This window comes from Mus musculus, chromosome 12 (genome assembly GCF_000001635.26).
Source record: "Mus musculus strain C57BL/6J chromosome 12, GRCm38.p6 C57BL/6J".
Lineage (NCBI taxonomy): Eukaryota > Metazoa > Chordata > Mammalia > Rodentia > Muridae > Mus > Mus musculus.
This window is the reverse complement of record NC_000078.6, coordinates 9,636,191-9,661,381: the sequence shown is the minus strand read 5'-3', so window position 1 is coordinate 9,661,381 and position 25,191 is coordinate 9,636,191. Positions and strand designations below refer to the sequence as shown.

The following is a 25,191-nucleotide window of genomic DNA, read 5'->3' as shown; positions in this document are numbered from 1 at the left end:
TTGGATGCAACACAGGGCCCCTAATGAAGGAGCTAGAGAAAGCACCCAAGGAGCTGAAGGGAACTGCAACCCTATAGGTAGAACAACGATATGAACCAACCAGTACCCCCAGAGCTCGTGTCTCTAGCTGCATATGTAGCAAAGGATGGCCTAGTTGGCCATCAATGGGAGGAGAGGCCTTTGGTATTGCGAAGATCATAGGCCACAGTACAGGAGAATGCCAGGGCCAGGAGGCAGGAGTGTGTGGGTTGGGGAGCAGGGCGGGGGGCAGGGAGTATAGGGAACTTTTGGGATAGCATTTGTAATGTAAATGAAGAAAGTATCTTAAAAAAAAAAAAAGAACTCCACCAGTGCTGATTCTGTGCCTTCACTATCAGATACAGCCATGAGAAGGAGAAGAGTCAGGTAAGGGAGCCAGGTCTCCATGTCCCACTTTTAACCTTGGCATTAACACATCATATAACTTTGTGGACAAGTTCTTTCCTCCTTCCATTTCTCCTCCAGACACCTTTGTGTAAAAATGGGATCTGGAAGGAAATTACAGTCAAGACTATCATTGTTCTGATACTGAATACCATGTAGGGAGTCTGGAAGGATTTAAATGTGACCAAATCATGTAGAAGGATTCAAAACATTTTTCAATCACTGCAAAATTCTCTCACATTGTCTTAAGCTTGTTAGTTTCTTTTGTCTCTAGTGCTATGACATTGGAATTACTCATCATATTTAACAAATAAGAAAACATACTAAGAGCAGTTAATGAATTATATCAGGAAGAGATAAACATTAAGAGAGCTTGGACCAAAAACAAAGAACCAAGCCTGGTCACATTTCCTGTCTCCACAAGTTAGGTCTGGTATTTGCACTTAATATTGGCACATGCCAGCTCCTAGAAACCAAGTGAGGTTTACATAATACTCCACTGCCTCTCCCCACGTCCCAGTAGCTGGTCAGACTAAGTGGGCTCTTCCCAGTGGGTCTAGTGAACCTCAAATAACCTTCATTCTCTCTAAGCTTCTCTCAGTAACTCTGCTCATTTGGAGAGAAAACAAATCCACACACAGAGGAATTTAAGGTGTTATTTTAACTTTGCTTACCATGCATAAAAAGTTAAGTGAACCTGAATTGTTAAATAAGTCAGACAAAAGTTATAGGCACATGTTTCCCAGGAACATGCCATCAGGCCTGAAGCTTAATGCCAAAGAGCCCCCTCTACCTCTCCTCCCCTTCTTCATCCCTTCTTTATCTTCCACAAACCCAAGACTCTCTTCCCTTTGCTGATTTGTCTCTCGTCCATGTATGAATTCCAGGTGTTCTTTTGGCAGTATGTTAGCCAGCTTCCCTTCACTATAACAAGTACCTGAGACAAACAGCTTTTGCTATTAAGGAGGAAAGGTATGTCCCTTCTTACAGTTCAAGAGAAAAGATGAGGGAAGGGTTGGGAGGTTATCACCCTTGCTTTTGGCTGTTTACACAATGGCTTACAGGCACCATTAGATTCCCCTCCCCATAAAACTTTTATTACCTCCTCATGATGCCATGCTGGGCACAAAACCTTTAGCATATTGGTCCTTAGAGGACACTTAGGATCCATACAATACCAGGCAATATTAACATAGAAGTCAGAACTTTACCCCACTGATCTCAATGTCTCTCTGACCTGTCTTTGTCTTGTTCTGTTAAAGAAGTGAATTGTCACTCCATGTCTATAAAGGAAATCAAGAATATCTCCAGTGTTATAGGAACAAAGAGATTCTTCACACACATCCTAACACAGACAAACACTGACCCTATGGCACTTCTCCATCATCAGAATGGCAGAAATTCCAACCAATTCAGCAAAGTGGTAACCTGCAGAGGAAAACTCTTGTGGTGCAGGAAATTCCTACTGGTACTTAGGAGGCTTCTAGACCAACCAGCACAACTGAAGCCTCACAAAATGTGCATCATGTCTTATATATCATATAGAACATGAAAACTAACCTCAGGGATGATCAGTGTCCAGAGATACCCAACTTTGAGAAAGAACAGCACCCACAGTCTATGCTTCTTCCTCCATTTTGTGGAGCATCTCCAGCCAAAGTTAGCTCCAGGGACTCAAATATTCTATTACTTGTTTCGTGACCTCAATTCATCATTTGAATCATAAAATAAGGAAGCAAAGCCATCTTCATAGTATCAGTGGAAATACAAATTTTAAGGGTAGCTTTCATCCTATAGTATATTTACCCATTTTAATTTTGGTGTGTGCAGTAAGCATGTAGGTGTGGAGAGTGGGAAGAAGTGTGCATACCTGTGCCCACGCACAGAAGGCTGGAAGAGAACATCAAGTGTCATCTATCATACTAAACTTTAATTTTCTAGCCCAGGTCTCTCAATCACCCTGAAACTCACAATGTTGGCTATGCTTCCTGACTTGGGAGATCAGCTTCTCTTTACTCTTTATCCTTGATATTACAGGCATGAACGGCCATTCCTGGCATCCAAACTCAAGTCCTCTTGGTTACATAGCAATTGTTCCCCCATGAGGTATTTCTCCAGACCTTACACTGTTTTGTCTGATACACTTTCAAAATCATCATCTATCCTCAGTACCATTGAAATTGCTCTGTGAAGCAGTTGCATGTGTCTTGCTTTCCAAAAAGAAGCAAAACGATGATGATGAGTGGGTTTCCATGCACAGGTTTAATCGTCAGGGGTCCACTGTTAGCTCATGAGCATTTTACTATCTTATGAAAAGCAATCATAACGGCTGGGTAAGAATGCGATCCCTATCTGCTCATAAATATGTTTATGTTCAAAGGTTTTAACAAACAATAAAATATAATAAATTAACCAATAAATTAAAATTCCACAATGGAAATCTTTCTCTTTGACATTATGTATGCCCTTGTAGTTTCTCTGTTACCGTCACAAATTCAAATACATTTTTTGTTAGTAAAAATTTATATAGATAGTTCACCTTACTGCACTCAATATAAAATAACTAAACACAGAAGAGGAGAGTTATTCAGAAGCATTTATAAAATCATATTTCTCTCTAAGTTGTTTGAATAATTCATTCCCAAACTAAAACTTTGCTGTCATGATCACAGCCATCTTCTTTCTGTTCATAGTTCAGGTCTACATCCCCCAGCTCTGGACCCCTGACTTCTGGGAGAAGACTATCGTCAAAGAGTAATTTGGTTTCCCAATTGCCAGTCTCCCAGGAGCTCTGATCACCACCAAAAGTAACCCTTGGATGGACAGCGAATGGTACTGATAAAGTTTGAAATTTCTGTTGCTAATAAGTTCCCAAAAACTGCCACTGTAGTCAGAGGGAGTTGTTGGCAAGCCAGTAGTCTCCTGTGGAGCTGAGGGCGTGCCCTGCTCAATGTCAAACTTTTCAGCTGAGTGGACAATCTGGCTTGGCAGCGGGATGCCGAGGGCAGAAACGCTGGGACACCAGAACACTCCTGGTCCTGTTGGTAACTTCATTTCCCAAACGTTCATAATTAAACAGCTCTTATTGAAGTAATCAGCATGAGCTCCTTAGCTTTGTTTTCGCAACCAGTATCGTGTTTATGGAGCCAAATATTAGAGACTTTGATACTAAATACCTCCTCAGATGTGTTAACGTTGGCATGCTCTGGAGATTCTGAAGATGGGAAGCTGCCTCAGTGAAGCCTCCCTCCAGTCCATCAGCCCCCTACTTCCACAATCCCCCAAATCGCAGAGCAGCCGTTCTCCTATGAGACTCACAAATGTTCTCCCGGAAGTCCCAGGGAAGGGTGTGCAATAGAAACAGGGTGAAATGTGAGCTCAAAGTGTCTGTCGGACCAGAAGTTTTCAAAGAAAACATTTCTTAAATCTTATGTCCACTGCTGTTTCAGCAGGCCAATTAGAGTGGATGGGACTTGGGGGGAGCTGTCTCCAGTCACTGCAGCAGGAATAGCAAACAAGACTTAAAGTAAATAAACCACCCCAGAACTGGCATCCCAGGGGCCGCTAGCCAATGACCTCCTTCATTCTCCGGGCAGGATGGCTTGCCCACCCTCTGGGACCAAGGGCTAAATTACAGATTAATCGGATGAGACATTAGTTAGCAGCCTCTATTACTAGAAAGTAATTAATCAAAGAAAGTCTCCAAACAGAAGGAGAATAAATAAACAAGCAGGCATTGATAGCCCCCAGTTTGACTCTAGATAAGGTTGCCATCCAGGTGTCCTGCTGAGACAGAGGCCATCTACCTTGTTCAGTTCCCCCTTGGCAAACAGGCTGACATTTCTCCCATTTGCCCAGAGAATACAAAGCCAAGGCAACTCTGAACGGGAAGAGGAGAGACTGGAAAATTCAGTTGAAAGGAGTCTCTAGTGGGTGTTTTATGATGAGCCTTGCTCTATCCTTTACATTCATATTTATTGCAATCAAACTCTGTCTTCTTTCAACATGTCAAGCAGGTCCTGTGCAGATTTCCAAACTCCTACTCATTCATAAACAAACCAGGGACTCTGACGGTATTCTTGGTGTCCAACACATCCATTCATTTAGCCCCTTGAGACTCCATCCAGCCTAAAAGACTTAGTAAAAGCTATAAAGACTTCAGGTCTCCTGAAGTTACTGGCTGCTTCTTCAATGTTGATTTGGGAGCAAGGAAGAGCAGAAAGGACAGGAAGGCAGGACAATTAATTCAAGTGGAAAGTATTTGCCATCAGACCATCTTGACCTGACCTAGCACATCAAACAGAGTCATTTTTCTGCATTGCGTCTTTCTCTTTCTTGGGGGATTAAAAAGTCAGCAGCTCTGAGAATGTGTGTAATATAAACATGGCTGTGTTAGCTCAGAGTCAGGGAAAGCACACTCAAAAGTAAGTCAGCACGAACACCCTCCATTCTGAGCACCAGCACAATGGTTTTAACCTAGTGACCTTCTCTTAAACAGCTCTACAGCAAATCATAATTAAATAAATACCACTTAATAGTGGAGATTTGTCAGAGTGCCAGATTATTCAGAGAGAGAAACAGAAGGTTGAATGAATCATTTAAGCGTAATTATAAAATTAAGGTAGCTTCCAAAGAGTGTGGTAAATTCAACCCCAAGTTAAATTTACAAAGAGCCACGAAAATGAATTAGAGGAATTCTGGGAAAAATCAGAAAGGCAGCGGATAGTACTCATGGAAGAAAATAAAATAGTGAAAATTGAACTTAGTTGGTTCTGTTGTAATAAACTACACTTTAGTGGGCTTCCTTTAGCCTGAGTGATTGGGAATGTCTGGCCAGAACTGACATCTATGCCAGAGAGTCCATGGAAAACAAAGCCACATCTGTGACTAGGGAAACTGCAGCCCCAGGGGCAGGGGAACTCAAGTCAACTCAACTTGCTGCTGCTTCTTCAACGCCTGACTCTGCCACTCTCAGGAGCACCAGGAAGGAATTAGCTAGAGTGGATTCAGAGCAAGCTGTTATAGCTTGTAACTGCTCCTGAGTCACCAGGAAAGTACTTCTAGGGCCCACTGACCAGGTCAACTTTCTCCTAAGAGAAATTCATAATTGAATTGGCACCTTCCTCCTTCTAAGCTTCTCTTTTCTCTGGAAAGTCTTATCCTCTGTTTTGTTTGTTTAATTGCTTGTTTGTTTGTTTTCTCAATTGTTTAATTTTTACATTTTTGATGAGTCTGATTTTTTTTCCAAATTATATATCAGTGTTTTATATCTTCTAGCAGGATGACTTGAGGACATCGTTATGATTTCCAACAGATTCCAATCACAATCATACCTTGTGTTTGAGCCTCTAGAATTAGTGTCATTCAAGTGAAGCTGAGTATTACAAAACTGTTTCTTCTTGAAGTTTCTAATGGTCACTATGCCTCTAGTCTTTGCAGAGAAAGCCTCATGTTCCTCTTTTCCAGCTGTGCCTCACTGTTGAGTTTTCAGACTATCCCACCCTGCTGAAAATATAATGTTCTCTAACTGGGACACAGATAGCATTATGGGAATAATGAAGAGCATCCCTGCTTCCTACAAACATAACTTTCTTTTTTTTTCCATTTTTTATTAGGTATTTAGCACATTTACATTTCCAATGCTATACCAAAAGTCCCCCATATCCACCCACCCCCACTCCCCTGCCCACCCACTCCCCCTTTTTGGCCCTGGTGTTCCCCTGTACTGGGGCATATAAAGTTTGCAAGTCCAATGGGCCTCTCTTTCCAGTGATGGACGACTAGGCCATCTTTTGATATATATGCAGCTAGAGTCAAGAGCTCCGGGGTACTGGTTAGTTCATAATGTTGTTCCACCTATAGGGTTGCAGATCCCTTTAGCTCCTTGGCTACTTTCTCTAGCTCCTCCATTGGGAGCCCTATGATCCATCCATTAGCTGACTGTGAGCATCCACTTCTGTGTTTGCTAGGCCCCGGCATAGTCTCACAAGAGACAGCTACATCTGGGTCCTTTCAATAAAATCTTGCTAGTGTATGCAATGGTGTCAGCGTTTGGATGCTGATTATGGGGTGGATCCCTGGATATGGCAGTCTCTACATGGTCCATCCTTTCATCTCAGCTCCAAACTTTGTCTCTGTAACTCCTTCCATGGGTGTTTTGTTCCCAAATCTAAGGAGGGGCATAGTGTCCACACTTCAGTCTTCATTCTTCTTGAGTTTCATGTGTTTAGCAAATTATATCTTATATCTTGGGTATCCTAGGTTTGGGGCTAATATCCACTTATCAGTGAGTACATAACATTTCAGATCTTTTGTGATTGGGTTACCTCACTCAGGATAATGCCCTCCAGGTCCAACCATTTGCCTAGGAATTTCATAAATTCATTCTTTTTAATAGCTGAGTAGTACTCCATTGTGTAGATGTACCACATTTTCTGTATCCATTCCTCTGTTGAGGGGCATCTAGGTTCTTTCCAGCTTCTGGCTATTATAAATAAGGCTGCTATGAACATAGTGGAGCATGTGTCCTTCTTACCACAAACATAACTTTCAAAGCTCACTTTCTATTGACTGAGTCCAGCATATGAACTCTTTCCATTTTGTGCCCCAAGTACATCCAATATACAACAACATAGTACATGTGCATTGTTACATAGCCACTGAGATGCTATTTCAAGCACTCAACTGTGTCTGAAGATGCAACCACTCATGTATAGGCATTCATAATAATATAATCAGGGAGATAATCATCCAAGTGGATAATTGGAACCAAAGATAGATTACTCTTTTTTGGATATAGCCAAAAGGTTGTTTCTCTTTCCCCTAATCTATTCCAAAGATCTCCAGAAGAAGCATTCACCAAACCAAGACCAATGACTTTGCAAGAGCTGTACCTATAGTAGTTCAAACTGTCCACTGTAGGAGCTCATTGCTCTACATCATTCTGCTGTGTTCTTGGGACACATAGTCATTTAAGACTATGCTTAAATGACTCACAGCACCAAGTGTCCTCAACAAATTCAGATACATTCAGAAGTCAGAAGACAGAAAGCTTTTTCCTGCCTAGGGGATTAAAACTTAAAAGGCTCCAAGGAAGTAAATGTGGGTAAAACTTAGAAGACCTCTAAGTGAGCTGAGTGCCCCAAGGAGAGGAACAGTATCCATCCAGGACAGTTCCATATAAATGACAAAACACCTTCTCTATTCATGGAATTTCCAAGATCTTTGCCATTCACAGCTTCACAAATCTCATTTGGTTACTGTGTTCATCTTACCCACTGTCCACTGTAATGAGAAAAGCATCATCTTGATGGATGTTTCATGAATTAAGTACATTGCCTTATAGAGAGAGGAGGAAAACTTTCTGTGGAAAAAGATAGAGTAGATCTTTTGTGACCCAAGATGGCAAAAATAAAGGCCAACGGATGCAAAAAACAAGGCAAGAGTAAAATTTTCAGGTTGTTAAATAGTTTTCTGCCATGTATAAGAATTTGATGATAAGCCACCAACCAAGAGCATACAGGGCTGGTCCAAGGCCCTGGTACAAATATAGCAGAGATCTGCTGGTTAGGCCTCAGTGGGAGAAGATGAGCTTAATCCTCGAGAGACTTGATGCTCCAGGGAAGTGGGAGGCCTGGGTGAGAGCACCTTCTTGGAGGCAATGGGGAGGAGGAATAGGATGAGGAACTGTGGGAGGGAGGACCGAGAGGGGGGGGTTAACTACTAGAATGTAAATAAGTAAAATATATTTTTTTTAATGAGAATCTGCTGATGAAAGATTTCTTGAAGAGCTACAGTGACATCTTCACTGGCTTCAACAATGAGAGAGCCATGTTCTTCAGAGCAGAGTAAGAATATTTCTTTTTTTCTCTCTCTCTTTTTTTAAATTAATCATTTTATTTGTTTACATTTCAAATGATATCCCCCTTCCTGGCACAACAAAGCCCCATCTCATTCTCCTTTACCCTTTCTGCTTTGCGCCTATAAGGGTGCTCCTCCATCCATTCGCCCACTCCTGCCTCACCCCTCTAGCTTCCCCCTACACTGGGGCATCAAGCCTCCCTCCCCTCCCACTGATGTCAGATAAGGCCATGCTCTGCTACATATGTATCTGGAGACCTGGCTCCCTCCATGTATACTCTTTGGTTGGTGAATTTATTCCTGGGAGTTCTAGGTGGTCCAATTAGTTGATATTGTTCTGTTTGGGGGGTTGCAATCCCCTTCAGCTCCTTCAGTCTATCTCCTATCTCTTCCATTGGGGTTCCCAGGCTCAGTCTGATGGTTGATTATATTTGCATCTTTATTGGTAAGGTGCTGGTAGAGCCTCTCAGGGAACAGTCATAGCAGACCCCTGTCAGCAAGTGCTTCTTGGCATCAGCAATTGTGTGGGGGGTTGATGTCTGCAGATGGGATGGATTTCTAGGTGAGGCACTGTCTGGATGGCCTATCCTTCAGTCTTCATTCCATTTTTTGTGCTTGTCTTGCCTTTGGATAAGAATATTTTTGGTTTTAAATTTTTGAAGTGTGTGTATGGCCCCATCCTTCAACTGGGGCCTTATCTATCTACTGGAGGTGGTCTCTAAGATTGTATCTCTCCTTTGTTGGGCATTTCAACTTAGAAGGGGAAGTAGAGTATGAGAAAAACTGAATGGCTGCCTTTGGACCTGATAAATGGCTTATTAGGTGGGTGCTGGTACTGTCTTGTAACTTCCAGCTTCCATAGAGATAACCTTGAGTCCAAGTAGGGCCTGAAAAACCTTGAACATCTGCCCTTCTAATGTTTTGTATTAAAATCATCCCAGTATGTTAATTATTTCTCATTAAATGAAAATGTCTTTAGGTGACTCCTCCTGTCAGAAAATATCAAGCATGAACATATCAATTTGCTCAGGAGATGTGAAGAAAGCAATCCCCACTACATTCTGTATTCACTGAAAAGGAGACTAGGTTGTTGTTGCTCTACATTCTGCACACATGAGAAGAGGACTATAACACAACCCTCCTAATCTGATGAAACTTTGTCATAAATTCAACCCAAGTAGTCAGTCTGGGTGGCGGCTGTCTCTGAGCAAAGGGGAGAGATCCACTTTATGAGAGCCAGAGGAGACAGCAGGCCGCCAAGCCTTCGGCAAAAAAGAGCTAGTAAATCAGCAGTCAGTACAATATACACAAAGACGAGACAGCTCCACATTCAGAGTATCCCAGGAATACAGAGCACAGGTGAACATGGGCAATAGAGGACAAAATTGCTCTGGGTTCATTTGTAGCTGGGGAATCCTGGAGCCCCAGGCAGCCAACATCCAGTGAAGTATGGTTACACCGCACTTGGTTGAGCCTTCTGCACATTCAGTGAGTCACCATGCCAGATGTTGGGAATCCAGGGGCACCAAAATACATCACCACTAGTTTGTATAGACCGATGCATTCTAAGAGACCTATTCACCTAAAGTATGCTTTTGAGAATCCATAACAAGATATCATACACTGGACCATTAAGACAATCGGGTGATGGTGGTGGTGGTGATAGTAAGGATTTTTGATTGGTTGGGGGTTGAGTTAGGTTTTTTGGGTTGATTTTGGGTTTGGTTTTTTATTTAGTTCAGGAATCTGTAAGTTCTAGACTAAGATCCTACAATGCTGGTTCCTCAGGTGGATCTCTTCTTGGCTTGTAGACAGCCACTACCTTACTGAGCACATGGTAAGAAAAAAGCAAACTGATATTTCTTATAAAACAGGATGCAGACTCTATTGGGTTAAACTCTTATGACTTCAACCTTAATAGCTTCATGGAAGCCTTAACTCCATATATACTACATTGGGAATTGGTGCTTCGGCATTTGAAATTTTTAAAGCAAATTCATTTAGTCCACAATGACAAAACTCCATAAAACAAATTCTACTAAGAATTGTTAATTTGTATTACTAAATTTAATAAGGTCCCCATGGAGTGGCTAGTCTGACAGAGAAGCTTGGATATGGGAGAAAGTAATCAGGGGAAAATTGTAGAGGAGACAGTTGATCTGCACTGTATGGACAAAGCAAGCATCCATTTGAAGACAGGATAGGAGAGATGAATGACATGGAATGGCAACAAAGAGTGGGGACTTAGAGCTTAAATCCTATCTCTGATCTCAACAGTCTAGGGACACAAAATAAGCATTTTTACATCTTTGTACGTCTCAGTTTTCTTAGCTGTAATGTGGAAATAACAGTCTGAGAGAGTCGTGGAGATTATCAAGCCAGTTCCTACAAGGATACATCAGATACAGCCTATCATAAGTGTCTACCAGTCACATATGGCCAGTTTGAGAAGGAAAGGAGCCCAATGAGGCTTGAGCATAGGAACATCAAGAAGAAACAGTGAGTATAGATTTACCCTAAGCTAACAGTTTGTGAACATAATGCCAAGGTTGGACTTTGTTCACAGGGCTCTTTAGAGCTTTTGGAAGCTTGAAGCAACAGTAGCCTGAAAAAACCAACTGTTTAGGAATATCACTCTGAAATTCCTATAAAGCACAAGCTAGCATGGGAGTCAGAGATGAGGGATAAGGTTGAGTAATCAAGATGGCATCCTGGAAATTATTAACGGCAATGAGCAACCACTTGAAAACCAAGTAGAAAGCATCAGTGGGACTCCCATCACCAGCATAGTCTTGTGCTCAGGGCTATAATAGTCTCAGATACCAACACCATTCCACAAAGGGGCCATTCTTCTCCAGTCTTTTGCAAGCCTCCTTCTCAGTCTTTCCAAACTCTCCTTTAAGACACACTTGTCTCCAGCCAGACAGATGGGCCATTTGGATAGAAAGAACTTCAACTTGTCCTTGCCTCATACCCCATGCTGGTAGTTGGAACTTTCTTACCTGGGTACAAGTCATTTCTTTCTCACTCACTAATACTGTGTGACTTCATGACAAGCCATGTAGACTTTTTAGCATTCACTCTTCTATATCCATACTATTGACTTTACTTCATATGCATATAATAAAGATTAATAAAAGTATTGAGCTCCAAGAAGGTGGACTCCAGAAAATCAAATAAACCCATTAAAAAATGGGGCTCAGAACTGAACAAAGAATTCTCACCTGAGGAATACCGAAGGGCAGAGAAGCACCTGAAAAAATGTTCAACATCCTTAATCATCAGGAAATGCAAATCAAAACAATCCTGAGATTCCACCTCACACCAGTCAGAATAGCTAAGATCAAAAATTCAGGTGACAGCAGATACTGGCAAGGATGTGGAGAAAGAGGAACACTCCTCCATTTTTGGTGGGATTGCAAGCTTATAAAACAACTCTGGAAATCAGTCTGGCAGTTCCTCAGAAAATTGGACATAGTACTACCAGAGGATCCAGCAATACCTCTCCTGGGCATATATCAAGAATATGTCCCAACCAGTATGAAGGATACATGCTCCATTATGTTCATAGCAGCCTTATTTATAATAGCCAGAAGCTGGAAAGAACCCAGATGCCCCTCAACAGAGGAATGGATACAGAAACTGTGGTACATTTACACAATGGAGTACTACTCAGCTATTAAAAAGAATGAATTTATGAAATTCCTAGGCAAATGGATGGACCTGGAGGGCATCATCCTGAGTGAGGTAACCCAATCACAAAGGAACTCACACAATATGTACTCACTGATAAGTGGATATTAGCCCAAAACTTAGGATACCCAAGATATAAGATACAATTTGCTAAAAGCATGAAACTCTAGAAGAATGAAGACCAAAGTGTGGACACTTTGCCCCTTCTTAGAATTGGGAACAAAACACCCATGGAAGGAGTTACAGAGACAAAGTTTGGAGCTGTGACAAAAGGATGGGCCATCTAGAGACTGCCATATCCAGGGATCCACCCCATAATCAGCTTCCAAACACTGACACCATTGCATACACTAGCAAGATTTTGCTGAAAGGACCCAGATAGAGCTGTCTCTTGTGAGACTATGCCGGGCCTAGCAAACACAGAAGTGGATGCTCACAGTCAGCTATTGGATGGATCACAGGGCTCCCAATGGAGGAGCTAGAGAAAGTACCCAAGGAGCTAAAGGGATCTGCAACCCTATAGGTAGATCAACAATATGAACTAACCAGTAACCCAGAGCTCTTGACTCTAGCTGCATATGTATCAAAAGATGGCCTAGTTGGCCATCACTGGAAAGAGAGGCCCATTGGACACACAAACTTTATATGCCCCAGTACAGGGGAACACCAGGGCCAAAAAAATGGGAATGGGTGGGTAGGGAAGTGGGGGGTCGGGTATGGGGGACTTTTGGGATAGCATTGGAAATGTAATTGAGAAAAATACGTAATAAATAAATAAATTAAATAAATAAATAAATAAATGAAGTATTGAGTTCTGGTATGTTTGATATCACTTGCCTATAGGACATCCAAGGCTCTCCCCTGGATCTCTTTCTAATAAGTCTATACCGAAACCACTAGCCTAAAGGGGTTATCCCTAACATCTGCTCTCATAGGTCTTAGAAGCTCTCCCACTTTATAGACATCTGGACACCTCATTTTATCCCATCACACGGTAATCACATCATACATTTCTCACTGTATATCCTGTTATCAACAAGCATAAGAGACAGTGTACACCTCTGAACTGGGAAAATGTCTGTTGAGTCTGTGAGGGTTAAATATCACAATACCAATATCCTTTCAGACTATATGTCATGTACACACTCCAGTTTTTGGGTTTGGCTTTCTTCTGTCAGTTAATAGTACCCAACAATTAGTCCAGAAAAGGAAATGGACACAAAGGAAGTATGATAACAGAATGTCTAGTGACACCTGATATGTCTCAACCCAAACCATGAGCCAAGACAATCAGAGTCTATGTGAAGAATGCAGTGTGAGCTTTCCTACCAAGAGAAAGAAAAGAAATGTGTCCTCTAATGTGGGGTAGATGAAAGATACACAAGCAAATATCTGGATTCCACAAGACATGGCTGAGTAGTCATTAAATTAGCCTATAGCATGATTTATTATTGAAAATTAATTTTGGTACCACTACCTTCTTAAAGGAATAAGGACACCAGGTTTTAAGGAGAGCATAGCCAACCTAACATACTATGTATACTGCCAAACTACGTGTACTGCCAATAAGTCAAACAATGGTAGATCCAGTAGGAAAGGCAATAATAGCTAGAGTCTGCCATTTGTTAATGACTGACATCATTTCAAGGGAGCAGGCTCTAAAGTACATGCTAATGCAAAACTTAAATTTCAAAGAGACATATATATGCAACAATGATAAAGAAGTCATAAATTTGAGTGATAATAGAGCAAACATAGGAAAAATGTGAAATGATTTAAATAAAATATCCAAAGATGAAATTCCTAAAAATTGAAAATAAACTTTAAAATGTTCAAGGTCACAAGCTCAAGGTCTTCCTAGGATACATGAGACTCTGTCTCAAAACAACAGCAACAGAAGGAAGTATCTACTGGAACAGTTAGAAGTTAAGTGAAATAGATTCTTAGAGTAAAGAAGGTATCCTTTCTGTTTTACAGCTAAAACATTTTAGGAAGACTTGAGCATGCTCAGAGGCATTTATGTACAGCATCTTACATGGTTTATGATGCAAGATAAACAGACCCAAGGGCTCTTGTCTGCTATTTATTGCTGATTTTTATGTTCTATAACCTTGAACTAATAATGCCCCAAAATGTATTTACCATCTCTCTTTAAACTAACAATGATCAGAGATGTAATTCTATACAAATATAAATAGGATCCCCAGATTAAATCCTAACTCTCCCTTTGTGTGAGAAGATATAATTTTCCAATAACTTCCACACTGGTACAAGGAATTAAACCATTTCTACCCTTTCAAAAAAAGGTTACTGTATTGAGACTAAAAGAAGTCTGACAGAGAGCAATAGTAGGTACAATCCACACAAGTTTTAAAATCTTGAAATCAAGAAAGACACTAAGGAGAATATAGAATTAGAGGTATAGGGTCCCAACAGAAAAAAAAAAAGCTATATGGCTTCAAAATTTACTAGTAAAAAAATATGTAGACTAAAAACCTATTTTTCATCATTCTGAGATAAATACCATATACTCTACATGGATTGTTTCATTTTCTATAAAATCTTAATGAATTGATACTATTATTATTTATAAAACAAGATATATGAGTCACAGAATGGCTAAATACCATGAGCTCTGTATTAATTTTATTACTCTTCAAACCCTTATGATAATACCCCATTACTTTCCCTATCCCCACCCTCAAATCATTTAAAGTAATATGAGTAAACTCTGCTCCTTAAAACAGTAGTAAAAGAAAACACTCTGGAGACAAGGAATGTGCACAGAATAGATGACACAAAGAAGAATCTAATGCACATGGCCCAGATCAACCTTTCTATCCAAATTACCTCCCTAGACCTCCCAGCTTTTGATAATCACTCTTCATTCTTCATTCATTCTTCAAGGCTTTGATGATTTGTGTTAAGCACAACCACATGCTGTTAAATATCATCCATCCATAGACAAGCAGCAATAACCTCCACGAAGGCAGACATGTCCTGAACATTTGCAGAAATCCTCTTCCTGGATTTTTCTTTTGACAATATCTCACTCCTATACATAGAATTCTTCAGAGCTTTCCAGAGCACAGAGCCCATGAGTATAACCTGAGAACTACTAGCAAAGTAAATAAATCCCTGCCCTGGTGGCAAGTACTTCCTTTTATCCCTTCCCTTATAAAACTAAATTTCTCCAGCTTCATGTCAAAAGTATTCTCCAATGAATTCTTTACTCTATTTATGCCCATTAAGTCGGAAGGAAAGAAAGGGAGAAAGGGAGAGAGGAAGAGAGGGGGAGGGATAAAGAAGCAGGGAGGCAAGAGAGGGAAAGAGGAAGGAGGGGAGGAAAAGAAAGAGAGGGAAAGAGGAAGGGGAGGGGGATGATAGAAAGGAAGAAAGGGAGAGGACATACACTCAAACTCTGTTCCCACTAATGCTTTTCTTGAATAATGAAAATTTTTGCTTTAAAATTGTTTATGATTTGGGTGTCATTGCTAGAAGCCACTTTCTAAGGACCTAAGCAGACTTGTCACATACAGGCAGGAGCAATTTAAATTCCAGGCATTTATCATTTTTCTAGGTGGCCCTTCCAGATAGTTACTAGTCAAGAGTAGAACTAGTCTTCAGCCAACTTAGAGTACAGTTCTAGACTTCTCTTTAGGATGTGCTTCAAATTTATCTAGTGATTGTGTGGAGCAAGGGACCTTGATTTCAGACAAAGGCAGATGAGAGATTTTGCCAAGCTCATTATCTCCTGTATAGTGCAATAGCAAGAAGGAAAGCAAAGAAGCTTCCAAACCCAAAAAGTCAAAGTTAAGCTCCAAAAACTGTAGTGTGAACAAAGAGATGGGAGTCAGCAGAGATGAGAATGGGGAAATTGTGACGCAAACAAGATTGTCTGAGCAGTGTCCTATGAGCAAGCTTAGTAAATGAACCCTCTCTCTCTCTCTCTTTTTGTCTGTCTCTCTGTCTCTGTCTCTGTCTCTCTCTTTCTCTCTCTTTCTCCCTGCCTCCCTCTCCCTCCCTCCCTCCCTCTCTCCCTTTCACTCCCTTTCCCCTCCCTCCTTCCTCCCAAAGCATGTGAGTATATGAACATATAGAACCTTAATACGTAAATGTGGTTTTCAAATATACAGTTTTAAAATCCAGTCTTATCAGTGAATTATCACTAACCATAAGAACAATTATGAAATCAATGAATTTTACTTTACCAAAACCAAATTTTGAAATGGAAGTCAGTCATTGCAGTCAGACCTTCCTCAGCTCTCAATTTATCACTATTTCTTTTTATGCTGTGGCTGAAAAAGAAAAAAAAAAGCTATTTCTACTTAAATGAGTTCTTTCAAATGATAAACATTTTTATCATTGGGGTGGGGGTAAGGAGAGAAAGACATTAAAGAACAAATAAAATTAACATAATTTCTAAAAAAATGATGAGTTTCAGTTTGTTTGATTGACTTTTCTGTTATTTGTTTCAAGTTTTGTTGGCTTGTTTGGGAGTATTTGTTGTCTGTTTGTTGGTTGGTTGGTTTTATCATTTGTATTAAGCAAATGCAAACAAGAAGCAAGGAGCACCCATTCTAATAACTAACAAAATAGACTTTCAATCAAAATTAATCAAGAGATCAAGAAGGACATTACATACTACTCAAAGAAAAAATCTATCAAGATGTAGTCTCAATTCTGCATATCTACACACCAAATGCAAGGATACACACATTCAGAAAAGAAACATTAAGTTTAAATCACACATCAAACCCAGCACATCATTAATGAGAGTCTTTAGCACCCCACTGTCACCAATGGACGGGTCATCCAGATAGAATTAAGTAGAAAAACAATGGACCTAACACAGGTTATGGTTTAAGTGGATTTAACAAATATCTACAGAACATTTCACTCAAACACACAAAAAAGCATAACTTTTTAGCAGCTCAAGAAACCTCCAAAATTGAACACATAGTTAATCACAAAGCAAGTCTCAACAGATTGAAGAAAATTGAAACTAATGCCTGTATGTTATCTTATCACCATGAATTAAAGCTGGACTTGAAAAATAACAGAAACAACAGAAAGTCTACAAACTCATGGAAACAGAATAACTAATTCCATTCAATGACCACTAGGTAGAGGAAGAAATAAGTCTCTCTAAAATTCAATGAAAATGAAGCCACAACATACCCAACACTATGGGACACAATGAAAGCAGTACTAAGAGGAAAACTCAAAACTCTAAGTGCCTTTACAAAGAAATTATTAAGATCTCATACTAGCAATTTGAGAGTACATCTGAAAACTCTAGACAAAAAGAAGCAAACTCATGGAAGGGGAGTAGACAGCAGGAAATTATCAAGCTCAGGACTAAAATCAATAGAATCAAAACAAAGTGGATAATCCAAAGAATCAAGGAAATAGAGTTGGTTCTTTGAAAAAAAAATCAATAAGGTAGACAAACCTTAGCCAAACTTGCTAAAGGACAGAGAGAGCATATCCAAATTAACAACATCAGAAAATAAAGAGAGGACATAACAACAGACACTGAGAAAACTCAAAGAATCATTAGGTCTTACTTTTAAAAATCTCAACTCCCTGCCCCTGGAGGCTCTGCAGTATGTGTCACATGTGTGTCAGTCAGTAGGTGGCTGAAAGGAGAGAGGCTATGTCTGTGCTCAGTGTTTTGACCTATGAATATCTGAATGATTAGTAGACTAATATACTCTTAAAGAAAGGGGGAGCCTAAGACTCACCAGATAAGAGCCTGGGTGGGCTGCAACACTCAAGAGAATGAGCCCTGCACCTGACCCTGGTTCTAGGGGCACAGGTGAGTCTGCCCAGAAGGTGGGAGTGTGCAAGGGCCAGCTCTGCCTCTTGTGGGCCTGTGGGTGTTAGCACTGGCAAGGAAGATATGCTCCCCTCATCCATTGCCAACTGTAGCAGGCAAGCTATCTCACCCCAAAGTTATCAGGGCTAGAGAGCTGGCCCTGCTTCTTACCTGCCAAAGCACTTGGAATAGTAGACCCTGCACTTCACCTGAGTGTAGAAAATCCAGCACTGCCTCACGTCTGCTGGGCCATGGCAATGGCAAGGGAGAAATCCTTTTGCTCCCTTTTGCTCTCAGCTTCTATGTCATGCAGAAGTGTTGTCCCTGAGGTCATAAGAGTAGTAGAAATGGCCATGGCCCTCATTTGGAAGAGCAGGACCTGTACTTCACCTAGGCAGCAGAGTAGAGCTGGCCCTGGTTGGAGTGATTGCCAGTGAGCCTGGACCCAAGGTAGTAAGAGTAGAAGAGCTGGTGGGCTGACCATCTTAGATACCTCTCAGGTCCAGAACTGGGGCTTTGAATTGGAGCAACCCAACATATAAACCATAAATTAACTGCTAGAGAGCATGAAGGGGTTGGTCTTACAGATTTAAAACAGCAGGATTTCAAAGACACAGAGAAACAATAGGATATCCAAAAAGAGTGCTAGTGAGGTTTCAGTATTGGTGGAGCAGAAAAATCCAGAGGTCTCATACCAAACAGAGTCATTGCAATCAACATCTGCAAGCAAAGAAGTGTATACAAAAGGGAATACTGTGAGTTGAAATGTAACATACTACAACTTCCACAACAAGATATTTTCTTGGTTATGGGGAGGTTGTAAGGGTAGAGGGTGAATACAAGAGGAAGGAAATATGAGTGGGCCTGGGGTTCCTGATATAAAATTCCCAAAGCACCAATAAAATGTATTTTAAAAAAATGTATTCCTCATACTCCACAAAATTTGAGAACTTAAAAGGAATGAACAATTGTCTTCATAGCTACCACTTACCAAAATTAAATCAAGATCAGATAAACAATTTAAGTAGACCTATAATACCTAAGGAAATAGAAACAGTCATTAAAATTTCCAAATCAAAGGCCCCAGGGACAGATGGTTTTAGTACGGAATTCTACCAGACCTTCAAAAAAGAGTTAACACTAACACTCCTCAAACTATTCCAAAATAGAAAGTGAAGGAACCTTGCCAAATTCATTCTATGAGATGACAGTAACCCTGATACCTAAACCACACAAAGACCCAAAAAGAAAGAGATTTCAGACCAATTTCCTTTATGAACATTATTGCAAAAATATTCAATAAAATGCATACAAATTAAATCAAAAAACATTATAAAGATAATCTACCATGATCAAGCTGACTTCATTCCAGAGATGCATGTGTGCTTCAACATGCCAAAAAAATAAAAAATAATTAATTAATTAATTTAAAAAATCTATTGCCCTTCCAGTCAGCACCAGCACAAAGTCACCTTGGGCATGGAGTCAGCGGACACCCCTAAAGTCTCCTAGAGGACGGACCAGAGACAGCATTAGGGAAGCAGGAAACCCGGCCTGACCAGGGTCACAAGTCCCTTCCAGTCAGCCACAGAACTGGGTCACCTTGAGCGCGGAGTCAGCAGACATGCCCAAGGTCCCCTAGAGGAATCTGCACGCGATCTTAGGACCACCTATGAGTGAAACACAACTTCTGTTCCAATCCAATCTCATGAGACCTGAGACAGCACTAGGGAAGCAGAAAACCCAGCCTGACCAGGGTCCAAATCCCTTCCAGTCAGCAACAGAATGAGGTCACCTGGGTGCAGAGACAGCAGACACCCCCAAGGTCCCTAGAGGACAGCTTCTGAGGCAGAATCCCTTTTCAGGCTCCAGACATCCAGGCACCTTCCCTGCCAGAGGAGAGGTGCTTTGCCAGAGCACCTGGGGGAGCCATCTTGGTTCCCGGATCCCTCCTAGACTAGTTAGCTTCTGTGACGGGCCAAAGCTACAGAGCTTCTGGGACAGGACCTGTTTCAGGCCTTCATCTTCTGCAGGAGGAATGTCCAAATGCCAGGTATCTGTGCACCTTCCCTGTAAGAGAACTTGCCTGCAGAAAGTGATTTGACCACTGAAACTCAGAGAAGAGAGCTAGTCTCCCAGGTCTGCTAACAGAGGCTAACAGAGTCATGAGAGGAACAATCTCTAACCAGAGACAACTATAACAACTAACTCCAGAGATTACCAGATGGTGAAAGAATCTTACGAACAGAAACTAAGACCACTCACCATCATCAGAACGCAGCACTCCCACGTCTCCCAGTCCTGGGCACCCCAACACACCTGAAAGGCTAGACCCAGATTTAAAAGCATCTCTCATGATGATGGTAAAGGACAACAAGAAGGACTTTAATAACTCACTCAAATAAATACAGGAGAACACTGCCAAAGAGATACAAGTCTTTAAAGAAAAACAGGAAAACACAACCAAACAGGTAGAAGTCCTTAAAGAAAAAGAGGAAAACACATCCAAACAGGCGATGGAAATGAACAAAACAATACTAAACCTAAAAAGGGAAGTAGACACAATAAAGAAAACCCAAAGGGAGGCAATGCTGGAGATAGAAACCCTAGTAAAGAAATCTGGAAACATAGATACGAGCATCAGCAACAGAATACAAGAGATGGAAGAGAGAATCTCAGGTGCAGAAGACTACATAGAGAACATCGGCACAACAATCAAAGAAAATGCAAAATGCAAGAAGATCCTAAGTCAAGACATCCAGGAAATCCAGGACACAATGAGAAGACCAAACCTACGAATAATAGGAGTAGATGAGAATGGAGAATTTCAACTTGAAGGGCCCGCAAATATCTTCAACAAAATTATAGAAGAAAACTTCCCAAACCTAAAGGAAGAGATGCTCATGAACATTAAAGAAGCATACAAACCTCCAAATAGACTAGACCAGAAAAGAAATTCCTCCCGACACACAATAATCAGAACAACAAAAGCCCTAAATAAAGATAGAATATTAAAAGCAGTAAAGGATAAAGGTCAAGTAACATATAAAGGCAGGTCTATCAGAATTACACCAGACTTTTCAACAGAGGCTATGAAAGCCAGAAGATCATGGGCATATGTTATACAGACACTAAGAGAACACAAATGCCAGTCCAGGCTACTATACCCAGCCAAACTCTCAATTACCATAGATGGAGAAACCAAAGTATTCCACGACAAAACCAAATTCACACAATATCTTTCCACAAATCCAGCCCTTCAAAGGATAATAACAGAAAAGAAGCAATACAAGGACGGAAACCGTGCCCTAGAAAAAGCAAAAAAGTAAAACTTCAACAAACGTAAAAGAAGACACCCACAAGAACAGAATGCCAACTCTAACAACAAAAATAACAGGAAGTAACAATTACTTTTCCTTAATATCTCTTAATATCAATGGACTCAATTCCCCAATAAAAAGACATAGACTAACAGACTGGCTACACAAACAGGACCCAACATTTTACTGCTTACAGGAAACCTATCTCAAGGTAAAAGACAGACACTACCTCAGAATGCAGGCTGGAAAACAATTTTCCAAGCAAATGGTCTGAAGAAACAGGCTGGAGTAGCCATTCTAATATCGAATGAAATGGACTTCCAATCCAGAGTTCTCAAAAAAGACAAGGAGGGACACTTCATACTCATCAAAGGTAAAATCTTCCAGGAGGAACTCTCAATTCTGAATATCATTGCTCCAAATACAAGGGCAGCCACATTAAAGAAACGTTAGAAAACCTCAAAGCACACATTGCACCTCACACAATAATAATGGGAAACTTCAACACACCACTTTCATCAATGGACAGATCGTGGAAACAGAAACTGAACAGGGACACAATGAAACTAACAGAAGTTATGAAACAAATGGATTTAACAGATATCTACAGAACAGTTTATCCAAAAACAAGAGGATATACCTTCTTCTCAGCACCTCATGGTACCTTCTCCAAAATTGACCATATAATCGGTCACAAAACAGGCCTCAACAGTTACAAAAATATTGAAATTGTCCCATGCATCCTATCAGATCAATTGGACTAAGGCTGATTTTCAATAACAACTTAAATGATAGAAAGCCAAAATTCACATAGAAACTAAAGGAAGGAAGGAATAAAGAAAGAAATTAAAGACTTTTTAGAGTTTAATGAAAATGTAGCCAAAATATACCCAAACTTATGGGACACAATGAAAGCATGGAAAACTCTTAGATCTGAGTGCCTCCAAAAAGAAACTAGAGAGAGCACACACTAGCACCTTGACAAAACAAATAAAAGCTCTGGAACAAAAGGAAGCAAATTCACCCAAGAGGAGTAGACAGCAGGAAATAATCAAACTCTGGGGCGAAATCAACCAAGTGGAAACAAGAAGAACTATTCAAAGAATCAACCAAACGAGGAGGTGGATTTTATGAGAATATCAACAAGATAGATAAACCCTCAACCAGACTCACTAGAATGCACAGGGACAGCATCCTAATTAACAAAATCAGAAATGAAAGGGGAGACATAACAACAGATCCTGAAGAAATCTAAAACACCATCAGATCCTTCTACAAAAGGCTATACTCAACAAAACTGGAAAACCTGGATGAAATGTACAAATTTCTAGACAGATACCAGGTACCAAAGTTAAATCAGGATCAGGTTAATGATCTAAACAGTCCTATATCTCCTAAAGAAATAGAAGCAGTCATTAATAGTCTCACAACCAAAAAAAAAAAAAAAAAAGCCCAGGACCTAATGGTTTTAGTGCAGAGTTCTATCAGACCTTCAAAGAAGATTTAATTACAGTTCTTCACAAACTACTCCACGAAATGGAAGCAGAAGGTACTCTACCGAATTTCTACCCAATTCATTCTATGAAGTCACAATTACTCTGATACCTAAACCACAGAAAGACCCAACAAATATAGAGAACTTCAGACAAATTTTCCTTATGAATATCGATGCAAAAATACTAAATAAAATTATCGCTAACTGAATCCAAGAACACATCAAAACAATCATCCATCCAGAACAAGTAGGTTTTATTCCAGGGATGCAAGGATGGTTTAATATATGGAAATACATCAACATAATCCACTATATAAACAAACTCAAAGACAAAAAAAAAAAAAAAAAACACATGATCATCTCGTTAGATGTGGAGAAAGCATTTGACAAAATCCAAACCCATTCATGATAAAAGTCCTGGAAAGATCAGGAATTCAAGGCCTGTACCTAAACATGATAAAAAGCAATCTACAGCAAACCAGTAGCCAACATCAAACTAAATGGTGAGAAGCTGGAAGCAATCCCACTAAAATCAGGGACTAGACAAGGCTGCCCACTTTCTCCCTACCTATTCAACATAGTATTTGAAGTTCTAGCCAGAGCAATTCAACAACAAAAAGAGATCAAGGGGATACAAATTGGAAAGGAAAAAGTGAAAATATCACTTTTTGCAGATGATATGATAGTGTATATAGTGACCCTAAAAATTCCACCAGAGAACACCTAAACCTGATAAACAGCTTCAGTGAAGTAGCTAGCTATAAAATTAACTCAAACAAGTCAATTGCCTTTCTCTACACAAAGGATAAACAGGCTGAGAAAGAAATTAGGGAACAATACCCTTCACAATAGTCACAAATAATATAAAATATCTTGGCTTGACTCTAACTAAGGAAGTGAAATATCTGTATGATAAGAACTTCAAGTCTCTGAAGAAAGAAATCAAAGAAGATCTCAGAAGATGGGAAGATCTCCCATGATCTTGGATTGGCAGGATCAATATAGTAAAAATAGCTATCTTGCCAAAAGCAATCTACAGATTCAATGCAATCCCCATCAAAATAACAACTCAATTCTTCGATGAATGATAAAGGGCAATCTGCAAATTCATCTGGAATAACAAAAAACCTAGGATAGTTAAAACTCTTCTCAATGATAAAAGAACCTCTGGGGGAATCACCATGCCTGACCTAAAACTGTACTACAGAGCAATTTTGATAAAAACTGCATGGTACTGGTATAGGGACAGACAAGTAGACCAATGGAATAGAATCAAAGACCCAGAAATGAACCCACACACCTATGGTCACTTGATTTTTGACAAGGTAGCTAAAACCATCCAGTGGAAAAAGAACAGCATTTTCAACAAATGGTGATGGCACAACTGGCTGTTATCATGTAGAAGAATGAAATTGATCCATCCCTATCTCCTTGTACTAAGGTAAAATCTAAGTGGATCAAGGAACTCCACATAAAACCAGAGACACTCAAATTTATAGAGGAGAAAGTGGAGAAAAGCCTCGAAGATATGGGCACAGTGGGAAAATTCCTGAATAGAACAGCAATGGCTTGTGCTATAAGATCGAGAACTGACAAATGGGACCTCATAAAATTGCAAAGCTTCTGTAAGGCAAAAGATACCGTCAATAAGACAAAAGGCCACCAATAGATTGAGAAAGGATCTTTACCTATCCTAATCAGATAGGGGACTAATATCCAATATATATATAAAGAACTAAAGAAGGTGGACTCCAGAAAATCCAATAATCCCATTAAAAATGGGGCTCAGAGCTAAACAAAAAATTTTTACCTGAGGAATACTGAATGGCTGAGAGGCACCTGAAAAAATGTTCAGCATCCTTAATCATCAGGGAAATGCAAATCAAAACAACCCTGAAATTCCACCTCACACTAGTCAGAATGGCTAAGATCAAAAACTCAGCTGACAGCAGATGCTGGCATGGATGTGGAGAAAGAGGAACACTCCTCCATTGTTGGTGGGATTGCAAGCTTGTACAGCCATTCTGGAAACCAGTCTGGAGATTCCTCAGAAAACTGGACATAGTACTACCAGAGTATCCCACAATACCTCTCCTGGGCATATATCCAGAGGATGCCCCAACTGGTAAGAAGAACACATGCTCCACTATGTTCATAGCAACCATATTTATAATAGCCAGAAGCTGGAAAGAACCCAGATGCCCCTCAACAGAGGAATGGATACAAACGATGTGGTACATTTACACAATGGAGTACTACTCAGCTATTAAAAAGAATGAATTTATGAAATTCCTAGGCAAATGGTTGGACCTGGAGGGCATCATCCTGAGTGAGATAACCCAATCACAAAAGAACTCACACAATATGTACTCACTGATAAGTGGATATTAGCCCAGAAACTTAGAATACCCAAGATATAAGATACAGTTTGCAAAACACATGAAACTCAAGAAGAACGAAGACCAAAGTGTGGACACTATGCCCCTTCTTAGAATTGGGAACAAAACACTCATGGAAGGAGTTACAGAGACAAAGTTTGGAGCTGAGATGAAAGGATGGACCATCTAGAGACTGCCATA

At 40.2% G+C, this 25,191-nt stretch overlaps 1 non-coding gene across 1 annotated transcript; it reads left to right on the top strand.

Annotated features, from left to right (window-relative positions):
* Window positions 1–17,564: 17,564 nt before the first annotated feature.
* Gm23979 lies at window positions 17,565–17,692 on the top strand. The gene has a single exon (XR_003950362.1). It is a non-coding gene; the product is annotated as a small nucleolar RNA SNORA17 (small nucleolar RNA).
* Window positions 17,693–25,191: the final 7,499 nt, after the last annotated feature.